Source organism: Anser anser, assembly GCF_964211835.1.
Source record: "Anser anser genome assembly, chromosome: 9".
Taxonomy (NCBI): domain Eukaryota; kingdom Metazoa; phylum Chordata; class Aves; order Anseriformes; family Anatidae; genus Anser; species Anser anser.
Genome location: NC_139729.1, coordinates 23,134,581 through 23,154,832, shown reverse-complemented (window position 1 = coordinate 23,154,832; position 20,252 = coordinate 23,134,581). Strand labels below are relative to the sequence as shown.

General features: G+C 39.7%; 1 protein-coding gene across 2 annotated transcripts in view; it reads left to right on the top strand.

Annotated features, from left to right (window-relative positions):
- The first annotated feature begins 4,370 nt into the window (after window positions 1–4,370).
- NLGN1 (neuroligin 1) overlaps window positions 4,371–20,252 on the top strand; it is a 383,440-nt gene continuing 367,558 nt past the window's right edge. Inside the window, exon 1 of one of the 2 annotated variants that reach the window (XM_083848861.1) lies at window positions 4,371–5,153. The gene's annotated coding sequence lies outside the window, so the exon portion shown is untranslated. The remainder of the gene's footprint in view (window positions 5,154–20,252) is intronic. The other variant, XM_083848864.1, reaches the window with a different exon arrangement.

Below are 20,252 nucleotides of genomic sequence, written 5' to 3'. Positions count from 1 at the left end.
GACCAGGCCGTTTGTGTGAGCCAGATAGGTAAATCACCAGCACCTCGCAGGATCATGCCCCACGCATAAATGCTCATAGCATCAAGCTGTGTTTGTAGAGATGCAAGAGTTGAGAATGTATTTAACTGTACCACTAAATCTAAACATATTAAAACGTATTACTAAAAATCTAAGGTCAGATTCAGATGATTTGATTACCGATGCCCAGTGCCTGAGGGACTGCTCATAAAGCTGCACCTGGCGTAAGAGGTGCTGCCTGTGATTCTGATCGAAGCTTGGCTGAAGCCAGAAGCTTTTCAAAACCCCACAAAGAGCCTATTTGCCTTGCTGGCAAAATATTAATCTTAGAGTTTTGTTTCTGGATAACAGGTTTCAGTGCCTGAAACCTGCAACGGGCGATTTCTGATTTACATAGAAGACAAATCGGGCCCCCAAGAAATCTTCTTTTCCTAACTCTGCCTGCCATTCCAGAAGGAAATTGGACTTTATGACACAGCAGACCTAGCAACGGCATTGTTGTTTAATATTATGGGTTGCATGAGTCTAAAGAGAAAACACTATATATCATGTGTGAATGTGTCATCTTTGAATCCTGATACTAACATGGGAAATAAGAGCAGTTGCTAGATCACTGAAGTAAGGTGAAAAAGACAAATCACCTCAAGGTGCCCCAGGATCCCAGCACTAGAATATTTGTTTTCTTTATTCTAATGTCTTCATTTATTCTTTTCCTGGTATTCAGTAAGGGTCCCTTCACACCTAAAGGAGGAGGAAAATAACCCCACACTGTTAAAACAATAGGCACAAAGAACAGGAATATCTTCTCAAAGATATGTAGTGTGTCTGACGCATATCGTTATTTTTATTTAGCATCTTTAAAATAATGTTTCAACAGTTATTTAAGGCTCCCTGTAAGCTTGCTCAAGATGTTATCTCTTGATATGTCTGCTTTGATTATTTAAACAAACAAAAAGCAAAACCTCAAAATAGCTTTTAAAATAATTCAAATAAGCTCTTTCATTTTCCTCACTAGTAGATAACTGTTTTCCTTGAAAATTTAACCCCTTAATATTTCAGTCATACTGTTACTATAAACTGATCCTTGATTCCTTTCAAAGAAAGCACACAATGTCTTTGGAACTGTACCTGCTTCTACCAGAGTCATTGCATGATTTCTCTGAGAGATGAGTATAGACTATTCAAAGAAGGTGAAATAGACAAAGGAAAGGAAAAATGGAAATAGAAGTTCAAATGCAAGCACTTGAACAAATTGTTGGGCATTGTTTTTTAAGATAAACATGTCCCTTACTTTCCCATGATGTCAGGAGGTTTTCAGCTGTCCAGCACCATTGAAAATCAAGCCATTTTAATCAAGTTTGAAGTCTAAAGCTGCGCTTCATTTCATATGCTAGTCAATAATTTATTTATATTTCATGCTCATAATTATGTTATTAATGCAACTTCAGTTAGGAAACTTAAGCTAGGATCATACAGCGAATAAGTAACAAAGCCAGGAGGAAAGCATACAGGTCATATCCTCTGCCTTGTAACTCCCAGGCATGTGCATTTTGCTTTTTGTCTAAAGATTGTGCATGAAGGTGTGAATTTGGGAGCTAAGCAAGCTGACAATTTCTCTTCAAAGTCATCCTTGCTGCAATTCATTTTCAGCCTTCTCAGTCTCTGTTGGACAGTTACAAAAGACAGCTTTATTATGCAGCTCTCTTTCCCCTATTTTTGTACAAATCATTTTCTGTTTGTCATGTTTAGGGCACCTTCATTTCCTCCGTCTCACAGAAGCAGAGATGATTACAGTAAGTGTGGAAGTCTCTTCTCTTTGTTTTTGGACTGTAAAACATGCAATTATTTGACATTATTCTTCATAAATTTTAGGGTGTTTCTTTCTTTTCTGGTTGAATGTTAAAGAACCCGGCAAGACCCACATGGTAACACAGAGCTACAAGCTGAGGAAGGCTAAACTTGTGTGAGTAAGTGACTTTACGCTGTCCCTGTGAGATGTGTTAGCTACTGGCTGCATTACAGCATCTTCCCTATATAAATCCACAGGAAAAGATGTAGAAGCTGGAAGGGACTGGAAGATATCTTCAATCCTGTTTAATCACCATAAGTAAAAGGAAGATATTAGAAATGCCCCTGAGGCTAATCCTGACAAATCACCCTCATCTGAAGGGTAGAACTGCTACGTGCAGCCAGGTTACATTCAAGCTCCCACCCACAGAAAAACTTGAGCAAATGTGAAGCTGTCAGCCTCACCCCTAGACTTTGAGAACATCATCTAGATGCCCAGTTTAAAGCTCGTAAGGTATTCCGATACTGCAGTGGTGAGGGTTGTGCAGATAACCAACTGCCTAGAAGGTTCAATCTGCTTCTTGGGATGGGAATGCCAAATTAATGATCGCTTCAGAAATGTATATGACTTTCCAGCTGGAAACTGCATGCTGCAGAAGGCACCATGCTGTCCAGAACAGCTGGTCCCCTGCTCCCTCTTCTCTCTCCGTGGGTTCCCTTTCCCCAGAAAGGCCATTGCTTGAACTGAGCAGTGAATAAGGATTTGTGCACATATGTGAGTTTGGTACAGAGGTATGTGAGGTGTGGGTAGGGGGCTGCTCTTCCCAGAGACCCCTGTAGGTGTAATAGAGGTGCTGCATCTGGCGATCCATTTTTTGGGGTGCTGGCTTGTTTTGCTCCACCCTGTGCCCCACAGCAGGCGGGAGCATCTGCCCTTGCTTTCGCAACCATTGGAACAGTGATTAAGGATGAGGTTGCAAATTCCAAGGGCACATACATTGCTCCAGAGGATAAATCAAGGCTTTGTTTGACTTAAACAGAAACAAGACCAATATTTTCATGCACTGACCATCTCAGTTTTGGGGGAAGTAACCCAGTTAGTCACACTGATTTGAGGGCTTTAAAAACCCATTGTATTTCAGAGAGGTGCTGTCTTTGGCATTCCTCCAGGCCTTCCAGCTTTCCTTAGTGGCTGTGTTGGATACAGAGCGTAAAACTGTTGCTCCAGTTGTACCAGTTTCCCAGGGGTGGTATTTTGATTTTACTGTAAACATGTCTGTCTGGTACAAGAATTGTGAAGAATCTTTCCTGGGCTCATCTTTTAAACCAATCTCTCATCTTTTTTTTTTCTCTTGTCAAGGAAAAAAAAAAAGGCATTGAGAAAGTTTAAGGCCCTTTCCCTTCAGTCCTATAATAACACTCAAAATTCAACTGGGCACCCAATCGCTGGGACGTGATTTTGATTTCTTCGCTGAAACATAGTGTATAAAAGTCCTTGACAAAGATGTATTTTCCAGTTGAGGAAGCCCTAAAGAATTTATTCCCAGCCGCTCTGTTCTCTTCCCTCCCTCCCTTTCGCCTCGCTGCACACTGTGCTGCCTCCTCCCCTCCTCGGCTCTGCCTTCTCCGCACCCACGCGTGAGACCTGCCTTGAATCCCATTGAATTCCCTTTGAACTTCCACATTTGTCCACTTGCACATCCCCCAGCACCTTGGGAGGCACAAAGACCAGTTGTAACTCCCAGGAGCTGTGCAGTGCAGGCGTGACCACCCTCATGGGGGCCAGGAGTGCTCTGTCTTTCACTGCCCTGCTGGGATGGAGCCACCGCTTGTCTGGGCTGCTCATGGTGCCCTTTTCTGACTCCCAGTTTCTCAAGAACCAAAAACATCTGCTTCTCAGCAGAGTATGTAAATGATGTGACCATAAAACGCTGGTAGTTTAGAGAGTTGTGACTTTTTATTTTGTTTCTCCCTTCCTAGTCTAGCTGCAAGGTTGGGAGGGCTCCCAGGAGAGCCTTGGTGGAACCTGGGGCTTGCCCTACTAACCTGGCCCTCTACTGACACAAGTTGTTTCCATGCAACCTTTTAAAAAAAATATAACTTCCCTAGAACAGCCTTGGGAAGCAAGCCTGAGCAATTCTGCTGTAGCTTGTGTTACGGCTTCAGTGTGCGACCCGCTGCTCACCCTCCGTGCACCCGATATTGATGTTTGCCTGATGAAACGCTGCCCTGGAAAATGTATGGGCGCCCATTAATAGAATAATTAAAGGTCTCGGGAAGGCTCTGGTGAAATGTGTAACAGGTCAGGGAGGAGGAGAGCAGGAGTGAGAGACGGGAGGTGAGCCTGAGCTGGGGGGGGGCCCCGGGATGGAAGGGGGTGCCCGGGGGCTTCCCCCCTGTTCTTACCCAGGGTATGCCCTGGGAAATTTGGGGGCTGGGGATGGGGGGGGATGCGATGAGAGGGGCAGAGTGTGCCCAAGCCCTGCTCCCCACGGGAGTGGGGGCACAAAAACCCCAAGTACATCCCCAGAGCTCCGTCTGTGTGTGTGTGGGGGGGGGGACACAGGGAGGGGGGGAAATTTCCCACGGCGGCGCCCCGGGGCTGCGGCTGCTCCGGCGGCGGAGCGTCACATCTGACGTGCGGCCCGGGCACACGCGCGGCACCGGGCACACGCACAAGCCGGGGATCCCCGCGGGGTCGTTCCCCCCCCGCCCCCGAGCCCGGCTGCGTGGGTGTCCGTGTGTCTGTCTGCGTCCGTGCTGGGGGGGCCGTGCGGGCAGCAGCCGGCCGGGGGGAGCCGCTCGCCCGCAGCGGGGGGCGGTCGCTGCTCCCTGGGCTGGCGGATGGATGGCTGGGACGCAGCCCGCCAGCCCCTCGCTGCTCTGCTCCGCTCACACGGCTTTCCTCGGGGTTGGTGTGTTTTTTTTTTTTTTTTTTTACCTTCAAAATCTCCCTGGGAATTTTGTCTTTTGCAGCCTTTTTTTTTTTTTTTTTTCCCCTTTCGCTCTCCTGCTTCCTGCCGAGGATACGTTTTGCTTGCCAAGTTTGTAGTGACACCTCTCAGATTCCCCCACTCCCTATTTTTTTTTTTTTTTGGATCTATTCCAGTGCCCGTTTGTATGTAGACATACCGTGTTTTTTTTTTTTTTGCCTCTTTTTCAAGAAAATTGGAATTCTTTGGGAAGCAAATGGATACTGAGGAGGACGATCCTAAAAATCTCCTTTTGAATCTGTAAAAGAGGTGCACGAAGAAATTGCTTAAATTCAGCCATCAATTTAGCTTCATATTAAGCACCTCGAAGTATTTATGATTGCAGAGCAGGTGCAAGCGAGGATTAGTAATAAGGTAAGGGAGCTATTTCCATCTTTGAGGCAGCAGCATTTGCTCAGGGTTATCAGCAGCTTCTCTTTTTTCATAAAATCTGGGCTGATTTAATTGCATTTTCGGTGCTGTTCTCCCGTCCTTCCGAGTCTTTTAGAATACGCCTGCTTGCTTCTCCTCACTAACATCCATCCCCTCTCCCTGCCTGCTCTGTATTTGGGAGTTTCTTTGCCGTGCACATGTTTTGGCTGGTATTTGGTAACTGTTTAAAACCACCAATCCTCTGGTTAAAATGATTCCTTGCCGTGCACTTTCTCCACCCAGCAGGACGCCTGAAAAGCCCCATGGAAAACCGCAACACAAAAGCTTTTTTATTTGCATTTCAAAAGGAGAGAGAAGTAGTTAACCTCCCCTTCCCCCCCCAGGGGGAAAACGGGCCGGGGGTGGGAAGGGGGGGGGGTAACAATCACGTCCTCCCTCTGCTGAAAGCGAATGGTTTCCCCTCCTTCACCCCCCCCGGGGCTAGTCTGGTGTCTGGGTGCCAGTTTCTGCCCCTCCATGGGGGGGGGGGGGTGCCTGGGGGGCTTTGGGGGGGCTGAGCCCCCCACCTCCGCTCAGTCGCGGACGCTCCCTGGGGCCGTGAGATGCCGGGGAAGGGGGATTCCTGCCGGGGAGGGAGGCAAAGGGAGCCCCGCGGTTCCTTCGGGGATGCTGCAGGCTTCAGCAGCAGCAGCCTTTACTAATTTTTGTTTTATCAGCTCTATTTAGTGATATAAATGGCACGAGCGAGGACATCAATTACCAGCTAACCGCGGCGATAGTCCGTGGTTTATGGGATTTAATGATTTCTCTTGTTTCGAAAAAGCTCTTGTGACGCTAACAATAAAGAACTCCATAAATCATCTAAATGAATTGTGTTCCAGTAAAGGCAATTTTTAGTCTTGTGTTGCGTATCTCCCCGTCCCGGTAATTAATTGCAGTACCAATTGCGAACATATTTGTGGTAATAAAGGTGCCATTACTGAAAAGGGACTTTCTCGATGTGGGGCCCATGTTTACTGAACTCCTACACTGTGTCCTAGCTGTAGACAACCTCTGTCCTGTCTTCTCAAAATACAGGAAGCGATGGGAGCAGTGTGAAGTGAGCGCGGTGCGTGATCATACCTGTTCGTGGCATGGCACGTACCTCGTCCTCGCCCCAACAGCACTGGAAGCCCTTTTAATGGACTGCTTCAGTGACTTAGGTTGAAAGCAGGAGGTAATCATCACCAAGGCCTTCTGATTATGTTTTGATTAAAAGAAAAGGCTTTTTTTCCTTTTTTTCTTTTTTTTTTTTTTCCTGGTAATCTTGCTGATTCTATCATTAGCTTGTCAAATCCTCTTACAAATAAGCAGGAGCAGTGCAGTTCAGTGCTTCAGCAGAGCATAGTAATGTTCCTGCAGTTATGAGAGAAAAGCTCCTCTTTCATACCATCCTTTTCTGTTGCTATTTTTCCCCACCTTCTTCTGTATTCATGATTGTATTTTTGATCCATTATTTACAGTTTGGATATATTGGAAAGGCCGGAATAAAATATTGCTGTTCCTTCAGAACAGAGGGAAACATGCTATGAGGAAAGGGATCAAGTTTGAACGTTTTAGAAAACAGTTAAGCCACAGCGTTTACATTTACCTGAGTTATATTTCTACTGCTTTTAACAGTCTTTAAAATAATCTGTATGTGGTGATAGATGTAATAGACGTTTATATGTATGTATTTCATCCATGTAGTTCATTATGTGTTCAGGTGAACAGGCTCCACTTAATGCTGCTGACAAATCGTTTACTGCATAAAAACATTAATCAGCAACTGAAGAGGTGCAGGTTCAATTCCCCATCTGATTAATTGGGCTGGTAGCTGCCCAGCATAATACAATTATAGAGATATGCTGGGTCCTTAAAAATTTATCATGTGTCTTTTTTGGAAAATACCCACATGCAAAATCTGGTAAGACTAAGTTCCTTGTGGCTGTTGCATAGACATGTGAGTAAGGTTAATGGAACTCTTAAGAAGATACTTTATGAAATGTATGTAGACTTGAGTGCTGTTTTCTTTGATAGCTTCTCATAAGAGTGAGATTCATGAGATTGAAATATCTCGAAGATGCTGAATTCCATCTTACTGTCCCCACTCAAGCAAAAAGTTCCACAGACTTCATGAATCCATACATAAAGATGTTTTCAGTGAGAATTTCTGACTGTGCAATCAGATGACTTAGATGTGGTAACTATGACGCTAATATTATTTATGTAAAGTTAATTTGTCAGTGTTCGAAAGTTTACGGTTTATCTCCATTAACTGGAAAGGATCAAAGAGTGTTTCCTGTTGTGTCATGAATGCAGCCACTGCCATTCCCTCTTTGCCAAAGACCAGTTAGTCAGTGAGGACAGATTTGGGTTGGAGCTTTTAAAACTTCTTTCCTCTGAACATATGAAGAATACTTAGAAAACTGAATTGGTGACTCACTAGAAGGCTTGTCTATATACATTTTTGCTATTCATCTATGTGCATTTGAGCACACTCTGGTTCTTGAATTGACTGGTCATTGAAGAAATTCTCTGTTTATTTGTTTATTTTCCTGTTTGAACTTGTTTATCTCCATGTGCTGTAATAAAGATAATTTCTTAGGCAACAGCAAGTTGCAAGTAAGTGCTCAAGTTCTTTGGTCAACACAGAGATTCCTTACTGGACAGAGAACGTTGCTGAATGAGGTGTATAGCAAATTAAATCTCCAGCCATAATTTCTGTAGAGGTACAATATATTTCCTAATTAGTTCATGTTAAATTAGCTTCAGTAAGTGTTTTTTTTTGTTTGTTTGTTTTGTTTTGTTTCAGGTAGCAAACTGTATTACAGAACTCTCATATTCTAATCCAGATGATGGGATCTGTAATTTTGCATTGGAAAGCAATGGACACAGTTTTTCAGGCATCAAAGAAACAAATTTGTTGTGCCCAAGTCTGTAGTTACTAATACCACTGCTTGATCACATTTCAGCTTTTACCTTGGAATCTCATTCAGGTTCAGAGTATTGCAGTGCAACATGTGGCCAAGTTCTGTTGCTTTTACACTCATGTAACCTCATCATGGTCAGCAGGATGAGCTCCGTGAAGCATGCCAAAGTTGTCACCACTCAAAAAGATGTTCATATTTCATAGAATCAGTCAGGTTGGAAAAGACCTCTAAGATCATCAAGTCCAACCGTTAACCCAGCACCGACAAGTCCACCACTAGACCATGTCCCTGAGCACCATATCTACATGTCTTTTAGAAACTAATGAAAGTTGCTTTCCTAAAGATTTCTGATTTATGAGTGAAACTCTTCCCCAGTTTCTGATGAGAGCTTCCATTCGTCTTCCTCTGTCCCTGATCATGTATTTTTTTTTCTTTTTTCTGTCAAGAGAGGTTGAGAGGAGCATTCAGTTTTTCAATGTTTCTTATGTCTGTTTTCAAGACTTTTTCAAGATTTTTTCCTGTTTCTCAGATAGGTTGGACTGAATTCACCAACCAAGTGTGGTTGTGCAGATGTTCTGCACCAACAGACCACAAGTGCAACCCTGTGTAGGTTATATATTTCCTCATGCACCAAGCTGGCAAACTGTTCACTCACTTCATAGCTTTCCAGTGCTGTGAGGCTTTTACAGTTGGTGACATGTCACCTTGGCTTCGTGTCTTGGTGGTCCGAGCTTTGGGTCTGAACTCTCTGTGGAGCTCCATTGGGAAGAGGTCCGTGCATAACTGCCAGAAATCTACCGTGTGTCCAAAAGGTTAAGACTGCTTTTTGTTTTTCCTTTTTTTTTTTTTTTTCCATCATAAATAGACTTTAATATTTCATAAGAGACTAGCTTTAGCTAGGGAAATGACCATATATGACCGTATTCTTAGGATATCAGATGTGGTTGGTTTCTACAGCTTTCTAGGAAATGGCAATACCTGCACATGATTCTCATGTGTGCTGGAGAAGCTTTTGCAAACTCAGAGAAAAAAAAAATAATGCTTTGAAGCCTTTTTTGTCTTTAAGTATGTATCTACCTCAAGGTGTACTTCCAAAATGAGATTTTGTGGTAGCTTTATCAAGGTGAAGACCTTGGAACTAGTTCTAGACTGTGTCCTTTTTTTTAGCTGGCAGACTAAAAAGCACTATGCTTCTAGAGAGGGACTGTGTTTTAGGGAAGGTTTTCAGACTTTGTATTACACAAGAAGAAAATAGAAAGAATATATTAGCTACATTGTTAATCAGCTTATTGACTTCATATCCAAGGAGAGTGGAGAAACACTGGGAAAGAAAGCATTTATATTTATGCATTTCAGTAAAATAATATAAAAACGACTATAAGATGTTTTCCAGAGCCTTAGTAACAGAACTTCAATTAGCATAAAATTTCCAAGGACAGTGATAAATAAACACCAGATGCGCTTATTTATTTATTTAGGATTTGATCCATTTCCTACTGAGGGGAACTTTATTATTCAGAGGAAGGAAAAGAGGGAGGCTGTATTGTTCCTCTGAAGGACTTTCCACCCTGGTTGCCAGAAAACATAGCACTGGAGTTCTGGATTTAGAGTAGAAATTTTGTTAACGTTTATGTAGTTAGCTAACAACACTTAATATGGTGAAAGTTCACTTTAAGGAAGCCTGAATATAGTTAAAGGTATTTATTTATGACTCCTGCCTTTTCTTTTGTTCAACAGTTATTCAGAATTGGCTCATCTGTTATTTTCAATAAAGCATCACCTCCAGCTAAGATATATTTGACTTTTATATTTGTTGAGAAAAAAACTGAACTGGGTAAAATTGGGACTGGCTCCAATTAGGCATATTTATTGGATAATTAAAATTAAAAGCAGATTAAGTTTTACTGAAAGACATAGCCAGGTAGCAATTTATATCGCAGTAAAATGAAAATTAGATGTTACTGAGTTATAGAAGAAGAGCTGAGTGCTGAGGTTTTATTGCTCATTGTTTGTATTCCAGGTTCAACCAGAGGGTTCAGTCAAAATCATCACCTGCTTATGCAAGGCACTGTATGAATAAATAATACATTTTGTGTCCCAAGGAGTTTCGGCTTCTCTCTACAATGAGTTCTTATCTTGTGATTTACCACAGTTGTGCTGAGTTCATGTGTTCGCGACATGTGAAAGTAACGTAAATTGTGGATGAACTGGAATACAATGTGAAGGCAAAGTGGTCAGAACAATAAATTGTGTTCTCAGTGAATCAACATTTGGAGGCACTTTTTGAAAGAAGATAATCCATTTGAGAACTTCCCTTGTCTTTGATAGACTCTGAGAAAAAAATATACATATATATATTGACATGCACTCTACTGTATGATAGTGCAAATACATAAAAGAAATGAAGCACGGCCTGATTCTAACTTCAGTATAAATAAGTAAAGATTGAGAATAGAATAGAGATTTTTAGGAAACATAAAATGTAACAATTTCATTGGTCTTCATTCACCTCCACCATTGTCTACTCCTACAAATCTGATGCTTTTGTAGGTTGTTGTGGTCAAAATTGACGCTGACCATCATATTTTAGTATGTTTGCTGGAGTGAATAGGAGCAATATCACTACCCAAACATAAATCTTGTAGCATTTGGAATCTTAATGATGGAGAAAATCTTAAAAGGGTGCCACAGCTTTCCTTTTTGACCATATAACAACATTTTGCATTGCCTAGGTTCTTGTCCCCATTGCTGAGGGAGAGAGACTTTTCTTTGTGCCTTACCAAGTTTGTAGGAAGTGTTCAGTGGCTAATTGACATTGAGGTACAAAGGAAGACGAGACCTGGTGTGATAGTTTGGCCCTTGCTTTTCCCATACTTATTCTTCCCCAGCTGTGGGGCCCGTGATGTGGCAGCTATGCTGTGACAGTTTTTTTCCAGCATACTCATGTCTAAGGTCTTTGCTGCACATCCACACACAAGAAAGAAACACTGGGGCATTTTCAGTCTCATGCCTTTGCTTGGCACTTACATTAAAATATATTCCAGTACTCAATCTATTTTGTTTTCCCATCCATAAATTGAACTACTACATTGAGATGCTGTGAGGATTAATGAATGCTTGGAAAGCTCACTGCAGATAGAAAAAATACAGTACTGCCTCTTCAGCTCATTATGTATAACACTGCATAGTTTAAAAGTTATGAGAATTGCATAAAGGCTCTGGCAGAAGAAGCAAGAAAATATTGAACTTCCTGTTAATGGGGGAGCCACAGGTCTTTCTTCATCTGCCATCCATTCTTTGTTCAGAGACCAGCAGCGCAATGAATGATCCCATTCTCGGGAGCCTTCTCCTTTGCAACAGCCTTTGAAAATGAGGAGAGTTTCACATGGGGAAATCTTGTTGGACCTCTGATGGACACTGTTCAGCTTTTTCAAAATGTCAGTATTTAATTTTTTTCAAGTATGTTTCTTCCAAAATAACAAAGCTTCCTTATGTATATGGGCATGGCCATTCAGAAAGCAGTTAAGTGTTTCTCAAAAAAAAAATAATAAAAAAAATTACTAAATATAAGCTAAGATGGTATTTGTGAAATCAATCAGCATCTGTGATGGGAATTTAGAATTCATTTACATTAAACATTATAACAAACTATTTAACATTTCATTTTCTCCTTAGAGATAATCATATTTCCCTCAGAATTATAACTTCCTAGGTCAAAATTTATATGCAATATTTTGAACGTATTTAAGAAATAGTTTTGAATAATCAGGGAACTGTAATGAAAATTATGACCGGACTTTAACCATCATAGACATCTGATGAAAACATCCGCGATGCTAAGTATTGCATTTCTTCTCCTTACTCTAATATTTTATGTAGGGTCAGGAAACCTCTCAGAAATTCAGAGAAGGAGTAACTGTGATACTACAGTGACTTAGATTCAAAAAACAGCGTGAAACTTCTAGTGGAACTCAAAACTATGTAAACACCAAGGATACGTAATCTCAACTAAAAAGTTGGGCCTGGCATTAGTGAAGCAAGCCACTTGATGTTCAGTTGATGATATAATTGAACTGCCATTTTGTAATTGCACTGTCATTCTGAAAATATTTGATATTTCAAAAAATGCAAGATGATTCTTAATCAGAGCAGTGGGAAACGTGCAACAAGTCCAACCTTACCTTTGGTTATCTGTGAATAAGATACCATGCGATGATACCATATTGCTTAGCGTGATGCTTTCAGAGCTTTCTATCTAAAGACAAATTCTGTGTTTAACTGTACCAAAGGTAGGAAAAGGAGCTATTTTACAGACTAACAAACGCAGGCCTGCACAATGCTGAGTTGGTGTTATCTAGTACTAAACTGAATCACAGGGAGCAAGATTTGTGTAATCTAGAGAGCCGCTCTGGTGTCAGCGCCAGAGGGAGCCGCCTGCCCAGCTGTGGGCCATGTAACAGCTCAAAGGCTGGAAAGAGCCAACAAAAAGGGACAAAATGGCAGAAAAAAATGGTAAGCTGTTGACTGTCCACAAGCAAAAAATAACATTTTAAAGTTGAAGTTATATTTGGTGCGTTGATTTGTTGGCCATCTGACATTTTTCTTACATTAAATACTCTTAATTAATTAATTACATTCAAGATTCTAATCTAGCTCTTTTTTTCTGGATTGTTGTGTAACAGTGTTTTGCAGTTTACGAAGAAGTATTATAAAGATAAATGTTGCTTCTTAATTAAAACTGTAAATTTGGATCCTCTATTTGCTAGAATCATGTCAATACATTTTGTATTTACATATTGGACCCTTGCATTTGCATTCTTAATTGGCACAATGTGGTATCTGGTAGGAATATATATATAAGGCTAATTCTTCTTTTCCTCAATTACCCAGCTTTGTTTTCCCTAATAATTCCACATTGCATATGGCATAATGTATATTCCCTCAGATTACTCAAAACTGGAACATGTGTGTTGCAACAATTCTGGACTTCATTGGAAAAGTATCATTATTCAGGTATTTTTGTGGAGTTCAATAGGTTGTAAAGTGAAATCAGGGCTGAGCTACTGTATTTTATTTTATTTTATTTTATTTTATTTTATTTTATTTTATTTTATTTTATTTTATTTTATTTTATTTTATTTTATTTTATTTTATTTTATTTTATTTTATTTTATTTTATTTTATTTTATTTTTTTAAAGCAAAGAATAACACTTCCTTCCAGGCCCTGGTGTAAACCATTTGTAATCTACGTGCTAGGACAGACAAAAGACGAAGGAAAGGAAATATTATCCTTTGAACAAAAGATGACTTAAGCATTTGCTTAACTGCTTCTGTGAGTTGTCCAGGGTCACAGAATAGCCTCTGGCAGAGTGAGGAATTGAACCTGAACCTCTGAAGTTCTAGTCCTGCACCTTATTCATAAGATATTCCTTCTTCTCTTAACCTTTCTGCCATAAAACGTGATCTCTGTACACCAAAGATAATGCTGTTAAAACTAGATTTGTGTGTTCTACTACTGCTGTAGTAAAATTCACTTATTTACAGGCATGCACACACAGACGCGCATACACACGCACACAAATCCTTTCCTTAGACAGGGGCTCTGCTGATAAGGCAGTGTAATAGTACTAAAATCAATTCATGAGCTGCAAAGTTATTAAGCTGTAGCAATTGAAGTGTATTCAATCTGTCTGCTTAAGAGATTTCCAAGACAGGTGCCTACCCATGGAAGTGTGTAGAGAATGTCTATGTATACAGCTGCACACACGCGTCTAGAGCCTGTGTGTATATACATATACATATGCACAAGTAGAATACTGAATTGCATATATATAAGTTATACCGCTAGATTTAAATGGAAAAGTGGTTAGTTTCCAAGTTCCTTATTTGAGAGGACATAGAACAAATCAGAAATCAAGAATCAGGAAGTATAACGGTCATAGCCTGAAATGTTCCAGCTCAGTGCTGGATCTCTGTGCTCCCTGGCTGAAACAGGTAAGTAGAGGGGCAGGGGATCAGATAAGAAGTGGTATTTGGGTCGCAGGGACAGACATCTAAGTGTTGTACTGAGATATCAAAGTCTGTAAGGGACCTCTCATAGAAAGGCTTGGCCAGAACAAGCTGACCTGAGGCACCAATTGAATCGCCTGGTTGGTTCCTTTTCTTCCCAGTATCTCCAGGGAAGCTGTGAGTCAGTACAACTTTTCTTGGTCCTGCATAAGGTAATGGTCTTTAGATCAGTCATGGAGGAACCACAGATTTCATTAAATTTGTAGCCTTTTATCAAATTTCAAGAACCAGATTTGTCCCACTGAAACAAGAGAAGGATGTCGTTTTTGACAGTCTGTAGAAAAGTGAATCACAACCTGAAAGCTGCAAAATTTGCAGTTATGACTTTGAAACATATTCCTTCGCTGTTTGCAAGTTCAAATCCTAAAAGGTTGTCAGAAGCAGATGAAACAACCTGAAACATATGTGAGAGACTCCTTAGTGTGTTTTTAATGTGATTGACTTCATCTTTCTGGTCTTTGATTCAGTTTTTATTCTGTCTTTCTTTCAAAGACCAAACAAGAATAAACTATTTGTTATGATTTAACTGTTTGTGTGAAGGACATCTGGATTGGAAGTTCATATAAAAAAGTATTCAGTTTTCTATCAGGTCAAGTACAGTGTTCTCAAAGTACCATTTGAAACTGTCATATATATTGTACTTTCTCAAAAGCTTTTGCAAATATGTTTTCTAAGTGAGGCTATTTATCCAAGAGCCTTCTCTCAGCCAAGCGTTCAGAGAACAGTAGCTGTTGTTTGTATCTTGAAGGAGATTATTTATTACTAAGACAAAATGAGTCTGCACTAACTCACTTCTCTGTGCAGGGTGATATCAAAACCTAGAGTATTATGAAAAAATCAAGGTGGAGTAATGGGGCATCCGAATGGCACTTGAACTCCAATCTGCATAGTTGTAAATGGGCTCACATTGGTGAAAAACTATACTGTGGCAAAGTCTGGTTTGTGGGTTGCTTGGGGGAAAATCTCTAAAGATGTTACAGTTTCCTAGGTAGTTCACTTGAATCCGAACAGGACCAGCAATCATCCTTCTGAGCAACAACCAAAAATAGGTAGGGTGATTTAGCTCAAATGGGGCTTAGTCCAGAGTCCACTGAGATCCATGGAAAATTTCCCAGTGATATTGTTCGTCTGTCTATTACTTTTTAGTAGCTTTGACAATGCTATGGTCATCACTAAATAATGGCATTCTAATGAAAAATATTACATCCGTCTATAGCGTTTCTGTAAAGAATCATTTTTCATTGCTTCTCTTCAAAAAGATCTCAAGGAAAATTATATGCTCAGTTTTTCATCTAGAGTTCCACTGAACCTTCTTACCAACAACGCAATAATGTAGCTCAAACATACCATTGTCAAAGGGCAAAGTGCACAGAAAATGGTTAGGCTTTGTAATTATGTCTTGTGACATGAATGAATACAGGCAATCATGTGATAGCTAAAGCATTTAGTTTAAATAAAAGAAACATTCCAGAATTTGCCACATAGGGAGGTCATCAAATCAAACTTTCAGGCTAGATTTTTTTGAAAGGCTGGATGATTTTATGGCCATTAATAATATTTGTAGCACCAGTATGCAAACCAAGATAAGAATAATCAAATCTCATGCTTCAGGGCATAAGCTAATCACCTGCTGGGTTTGGTGTAATTGGTTTAGTGCATTTACTAGGAAAGGAGGTTCACTTTCTCTGAAACTTTGAGTTCTAGCCACGCTCACTGAAAGCATCTTGGATTTAAAAGGCTAGAGTTTCCTGATCCCGTTTGACTGCTCTTTTGTCCATAAAATGATGCATAATGAGGGCCAGTTAACATTAACATTAGAACCTTATTTTTGTATTTCTTGATTTAAAGTTGTGTTAGTATGAGTTGCTCCATTTTATACGGTAGAAACTACACATAAGGCTCTAAGGGTTCCTTGTTGTTTTTGCCATTCTTCAAAAGTGGAAAAGAAACCAAATGATGTAAGAAGAAGTCTTTGTGATAAATTGTTGAATAGTGTTCACACAGACACACACACATTAATTCATATGTTAAATTACAAAATAATCATTTTATCTATCTGTCGTGGTATCTGGATATAGATAATGGATGTGCTACTTAAATAAATAACTGAAAATGTTTACAATGCTTTGCAGGCCCCAGATTAGACAAGTAATAAGTTGTAATAGGTTTCTGATTAACTCCTTGGCAGTATGAGTTGGATTTACCTGATACAAGGTCTGTTTCTGGCAGTGGATTCACCAGAAGCCACCTGCTCAAAAGGATTAATTCTGTAATTGCATCTCTGCTCATTTTAGTGAATGTGTTTTGTTTTCTTAGGCCCAGATTGTGGTGGATTCTGGCATGTGGGTATGAAGCAAGGAAGCGTAAACATTTTTCCCTTCTGGTCCTCTTAACGGAAGCTGACCACGCGTGCAGTCCATGCGTTGTAGTGAACAAAAAGAGCGTTCCAAACATAGTATCTTGTAAAAGAGAGAAGTAAGGAAAGGCCTGTGCTCCTTAGCAAAAAGCAAATACGAAGTAACAGGCAATAAGATGCCCTAAGCAGAGTTCTCCAATATGCCTACTCCCCCCCAGCTGATAGGAATCAATGTCATTGTTTTGAGTAATTTATGTAGAACTCTGTTTTTTACTATTAAATTGGATCTGTTTTTTTTCTGGACCATGCAATACAAGTGCATTTACAGAAGATTTTTGAAGCTGGGGAGCAGAATAGTACAGTACTGGGCTGGGATTTTCCACTGCTGTTGCAGGGGAGTGGGGGCTGGAGCTAATGGGAGATCTGGAACCTCCTTAGCACCTCAGCTTAGCTCAACCTGCAGTAAATTTATACCTGTCACTGGCTGGAGGTTTGAGCTCAAACAAATACAGGAGTATTGTTAAATGTTCTGCTGAAGGGTTTTATTTTTTTTCCTTCTGTGTACAATTCAAGATGTTGACCCGCACAGGAATAAGAAAGGAAATACTTCTCTTAAGAAAAGAACAACAAAAATAATCAAGTTCATTATCCATGTGAAAGTCCTCAAATGCAGGCTTGGAGGAAACCCTGTAATACTGCTGAAATATATGTGGCAGGGTTTTTCTCCAGCTGATTACTTTTAATAAAACATTTTCATAATTTCCACACACTGGTAATCATTTTATTGCTTTTCTTTATCTATACCTATTACTGTTCATAGCATAGCTGCTCGGTTCTGATAACCTAGTGGAAATGCATTCCAAGAGGAGCTCAAGATTTGAAGAATTTCATAAAATTCTCTGAATTTCCACTTCAAAGTACACTGGCACAGTTTACTAGGGCTGTTATTAAGACATTTGTAGTTTTAGTATTTTGATCTGGAAATATGGATATATCATTTCCTAGTCATTTGTATGTTTCTTTTCTAAAGGAATCTAGGCCTTTCAAAGTTACCAGTCCTTAATTTAGATTTTACAATTAGCTGGCCCATTACTATAGTAGCAAAGTATTGGTCTGTGGGATTACAGAGATCATCACTGGATAAAAAAATCAGCCTTACAAAGACAGACCCAACTGCACAGACAAGATTTTGCTCAGTGTTTCGATATGAGAACCTGTTAACTGGTCACATGTAAATAACCCGTGAAAGGGAAACCAACTTGGCACAGGGATGTGCTTATCTGTAGACATGCTTGGTTCTTATCCAAATGTTGTCTTTAGCCATTAAGCCAATCCTTTAAGGAGGGCCTTTAGTTTGAAAACTGAAGCTTGATTTGTCCCCACTCCAGGTGCAGCTGGCTTCAGTAGTCACCAAATAAGATACCTAAAATGTGAGCAAGTGACAAATACGAGATTCCCTTTGGTCACTACTGATGTATTCAGTTGTGCCCAGGACTTTGTTTTGTGTTGAAATGAATTAATTATGTGAATCTTCAAAAATCAAATAATTTTAAAGTCTAAATCGTAAAAATGTGTTTCTACTTAGATCTACAGCAGGTTGTTAATGATTGTAATGTAGATTTCCTTTTCAGTAAACCTCAGAATGAAATGTTTTCTTGAGCTGCATGTTCTCAGAATATCTTTTTGAAAGGCTTTTGGTCCCTGCTCAGGAGCTCTCTCTTGTGTTAGGGATAATCTTGTTTATTGTGTACATGAAATAAACCCAACTAAACTGCCTAGAGATTCTGCCACAGTCAGCAAAATAACACTTAGGTCCCACTATAAATGGGTCCAGCTCCTTATGGTTTGCAAGGCTGATTTTGAAAGGCTAAATTGTAGATAAATAGAAGTAGGTTTTTTGTATAATTTGGAGAAATCCAAGAATTAAGTATTTATTGTGATCCAAAGGTGAATAGATTGAGATTGCTCGTCTACAGATTTTTTTTTTCTTTTTTTATTTTTCTCTTTTTTTATTTGCTTTGACTGAGCAGTAGAAGTTGTTTTGTACTTGCCTATATTTTGGTACCTTGCACATCAAATTTTCATAGTTCATGCCGCCATAGAAAACCTCAAACTGTAAAGAGATAAATCTATGTATGATACTGCCAGGATGAGCGAAATAATTTGTCATTTTTCTTAATTTTGTTCATTTCCACAAGAATTGCTTTTAAGGAAAAGAAACCCTTGTAATTTGTGAATCAAAAACCTACTATTTTCTCTATCTGTATGACTTTACTGACTCTAACGACACTGCATGAATATAAGTAAAAGCGACACTCAGCTGCCATAGTTATTTTAGCAGTACTCTGGTAGTTTTTAGAATATCAGACATAATTGTGTATCTTTATTCTCATGATTTGAGGATTCAAGTTCACATTAGTGAACATCCTTAAAATCTGAAAGTGCTCTGCAGTGGAGCACAGACATTCTTGTGTTCACATTTTTCAGGTGTGGAAACGAAGCTGCAGGGAGGGAAAGTAACCATGGGAAGTGCCTGAGAGACTTCCAAAGTCCCTGAGAACGTATCTACCTACAGGGAAGCATTAAATGTGGCATGAACTTGCCTTGCTTCATGTTGTGTACTGGGAGGCTGTTAAGTCACTGGCATTGCAGTGGTGTGAAGTTGTTTGAACTGGGAGGAGAATTAGCCTTGACTCTGTATACTAGAGCATGTCGTATTGCTATCAAAATCTGATAAGGCCTAGAACATTATGTTGTCTTTGTCTTTTTGATAAAAGTGATTCTGAAAAAAAAAACCTACATTTAAGTTTTTAACTTTTTCAGGAAAACCTTGCATTCACACAGAGGACCTTTATAAAGCACAAGAGGTTGAAATCTGCTAGAGTAATTTGCTTGAAAGCAGAATATGGATATTCTCTCCTCCTTGAAAAATATTCTTTAGGGTACTCCCAAAGAGATAGTGATTTGTGTAAGATTCCTATGACCATACTGCTAATAATTTAAGTCTCTGAAACGTTTATTAAAAATCTTCTATTGATCAAATATATATATATATATATATAAAATCAGTTATGAACCAAGTGCCACATCTTCATATAAAATTGCAATGGGGCAAGATCCTGCAGGGCATCAAGTATCCTCAATCCTTGCATTTTCAGTAAACTTAAAAATTTTTACTATTTTCCAGAAGACTGTGGTTAGATTTGCAAGATGTCTTCTTTAGGTGTCTATAGGACTCATTGCTTATAAATATTTAAGGACTGCTTAAGTGTAAGCATGTGCTTCAGTACAAAGCTTTCAATACATGATTAGTCCCCTCAAGTTGTAATCCCAGTTAGCTGTGTGCTGCATAAGATCTAAATATTGAGCGACTAAACTCAATCTGATTCTAATGTTAAATAGCTACATTAGTTCTTCGAGGAGGAATCTGTTCTTTGTTTCTCCCAGGTCTTGCACGTTTTCCTGGCTCTTTTCTTTTGTGCATAAACACTGTGTATGAGCATCTGATTCTCTGGGTGCACATGTATAATTTAATTTTTACAAAAGTCTCACTCCTTCTGGCTCAAAGTTAAATGTATGCATGTATGCAGGATCAAAGCCTTAGATTACAATCAGAAAGTTTAAGTAGTAGGTGGGCTCTGCAATGGGTTTTAATATACCCCTTTTTTTGACCTCACATTTATTTTGATGCATTTTACACTTAA